The sequence below is a fragment of the Carlito syrichta genome, unplaced genomic scaffold, assembly GCF_000164805.1.
Source record: "Carlito syrichta isolate Samal-C Ts95f unplaced genomic scaffold, Tarsius_syrichta-2.0.1 Scaffold304225, whole genome shotgun sequence".
Taxonomy (NCBI): domain Eukaryota; kingdom Metazoa; phylum Chordata; class Mammalia; order Primates; family Tarsiidae; genus Carlito; species Carlito syrichta.
In genome coordinates this window covers 180455-183490 of record NW_007248321.1, presented here as the reverse complement: position 1 = coordinate 183490, position 3036 = coordinate 180455, and the positions used below count along the sequence as shown (strand labels likewise).

General features: G+C 46.6%; 1 protein-coding gene across 1 annotated transcript in view; it reads left to right on the top strand.

Annotated features, from left to right (window-relative positions):
* Positions 1–304: 304 nt before the first annotated feature.
* Positions 305–3036, top strand: part of LOC103261928 (filamin-A-interacting protein 1-like) — a gene marked incomplete at its 3' end in the record, with an annotated part of 166012 nt that continues 163280 nt past the window's right edge. Inside the window, exon 1 of the mRNA XM_008059512.2 lies at positions 305–371. The remainder of the gene's footprint in view (positions 372–3036) is intronic.

Below are 3036 nucleotides of genomic sequence, written 5' to 3'. Positions count from 1 at the left end.
GTCATCGGCCCACGGTGCTGGGGATGGAGCAGAGAGGAGAAACCTAATCTCAGAACCCCAACACCTAGCAACAGTTGGAAAAACTTCTAAACACAAGTCTGGGTGGGAGGACACAGCTCCCAACTTGTGCCGGTCGGGATTTCGGGGAGAAGAAGCTGCCTCCCCTCTCTCTGCTCAGCTTCCTGCATGACTTCAGCTGTTGGCCAGTCCTGGGAAAGAGAGTGGGAAAAAGCGCTCTCCTCCGTGTCCTTTTGGGCTGGCTAGTTTTCTAGAACTCAAGTCTGTCCTGGGCTGCAGCCGAGCTGCTGGGTTCTCCAGAGGACCGACTACCTCCACGGGGAACGTGCACTTGGGGAACAGGCAGCCAGCAGGTAAGACCAGAATCGACAGCTCCTGACTCTCTTAAGAGATTTCTGCTTCCACCAGATGCGAGTTCTCTCTGATTCTGTTCTGTTTCCTTTGCTTCTTCCTGTTCCACTGTGCCATTAGAGTATGGGGCAGTCGTGATCATCACTGTGACTTATTTTCAAAAGTCAGAAACACCATCTCTTTGCCAGACTCACACCGATTCCTTCTTAAGACCGGAGAATTTTATGACATCTTAATGGCCATCAGAGCCTCTCTGCCAAGCTAACACTCTTCGGCAGGTAACAGAAATGCCACCAAGGATAAGATCGCGGTTCCTTTCACCATCAGGGTGGTTAAGCAATGGGGAGGGTATTTCCCTAGAAGCAAAATAACTTTCTCCATGTGGGACGGAGCCGGGCAGCTTATGAGGAAAGCCCCAGGCAGTGTTTGCGTGGCTAGACTTCTGACATGCCGCCTACCCGGTTCTCCGATGACACTGGTACACCTTGTGCTGGTCCTGATCTCGACACACACAGTCATCCCAAATGTTTCTAACTAGGCACAGAATATGCCTGGCAGGGTTCTCGCAGCTGTTGGATAGAACTGCTCGGAGCACACCATTTGTGTGTTTTTCAAAAAATAATTTGAGTAATTACTGTGCGATTATAACAGATTCTGTTCTCAAACACTTACATGGAATTCACTAGGAAACTTTTTTAATATTTTATTTTAAAGATGTGGGGTACAGTTCAGGATTATGTATACAAGTGGCCATCGTACAGGTAAAGTTTGGGCCTCCCTCTGGTCCCCGCTTTGTCTGGTTTGAGATCAGGTTCCCTTATGGATGTTGTGACCCCGCAAATCTCCCCATCCCGGCAGAATCCTGCTACTGCCAATCCCTTTCGCATAGTGTTACAATAAAGGAGGAAGCATCTTTTCTTAAGTTGCATGTGTGTGTGTACAAATGTGTTCCCTAAATCATGAAGGAAATACTCCTTTCATCTGGAGGTATATTGTCTCCCCTTGATCAGTGGCCATGCGATTTTTTCAGAGTTGCTTGCAGTGATCAGATTCGTGATGAAACTGGTGCATTCTGGGTACTTGGTGATGTGGTCAATGCTGACGCCTGGTTGGCTGTGGCCGGACTGGACGTGCTAAAAAGATGTTTGCCTAAATGAGCTTGATTAATTTGAATGAATATTCAATCTAAGGATAATCTCCAAAAAGACACAGAGGCACACTTCAAAAGGAAACTTTGAGTCGATTTTGTCCATGGGAGGAAATAATTCACCCAAGGCCAGTTTTGAACAAATTGCTTGTCGACAAATAAGAATATATTAACCTTTTCAAAAATGTCCCTCTTTTAAGAAAAGCCAATGAACGTTTATATATAGTATGTTCAGGAAGATAAAATAAGACTCACATTTCTGTACATATTCTGCTTTATAGTTGACTATTGATTCGTTTACAAAGTAAGTTTGTTAATCCTATATAACCAAATATATACAAATAATATTGCAAAATGCACTCTGGTAAGCTTTAGTGGAGACGAACCATCTTTGTCTTGAAGGGATTTTGGAAAGTCAGAACTAAATGCTTTACATTTTTCTTGTTTTTTCCTAAGAATGGTCGCATTGTTGGCTTACACATGTATGTGTAAGGCCAAAATCTACCCTTCGTTCTGGGTTTCTAGGATTTCTTTTGGAGTCAGCGGGACAGTGTGGAGATAACTCAGTTAGTTGTCTAAGGCGCAAAGGGCGTCTGGCCCTGTGTAAAAGCCATGCTTGTTTATAAAGTACATTTTCGAGCATCATGAACGGTCATGGCGGTTGTATGTTTACCCTTGAGAACCAAGAACAGGTCAGGTTAAACCACGTGGCTTTCTCCACCACATGAATGATCACGCTCTCCACGACAGCGCAGACCGGTCCCCCTCTTTCCTCAGGTTCGCATTTCCCTGATCTTGAGGGAACTCTCTCTTCCCTCGCTCTGCAAAAGTTGTGCCATCCCATTGCCCTGCCCTCCACCATGCTGTGCGGCCTGTTCTCTTCACCCTTTGTCTGGATGCTGCTTCCCGGCCCTCGTTCCGTCCAAGTCGTCTTGTTCACGGCCACGAGAGAGATTTCCCTACAGCATTGTTATGCTTGTCTGTCTACCCTTCAGTTATCTTCCGGGGTTCCTTGTTGCTGTCAAACACCAAGGCCGGGTATCTTGAAAACCTTCCATCATCTGGTGCCTATTTCACTTTTCCAGTCTTACTACTATTCCTCAATGGCAAAATCCTTCTGCTTCAAAGGCATTTCAGCTTATGGACCAGTCTCTAAACCCATGCAAGATGGACATTTCAACGTCCCACTTTTGCCCATGTGACTGCCCTGCTGCAATACATTTGCTATCTATTGCTGCAGAAACCCTGGTCTACTCTTTTTTTTCTTTTTGTTTTGAGTTGGAGTCTCACTCTGTCGCCCAGGCTGGAGGGCAGGGGCACGCTCATGGCCACCCCAGCCTCTACCTGCTGGGCTCAGGCAATCCTTCTGCCTCAGCCTTCCAAGTAGCTGGAACTACACGCGTGCGCCACCATGCCTGGCTAATTTTTTGATTTTTTTGTGGAGACGAGGTCTTACCATGTTGCCCAAATTGGTCTCGAACCCGCGGGCTCGGGCAATCCTCTCACCTCGGCCTCCCAAA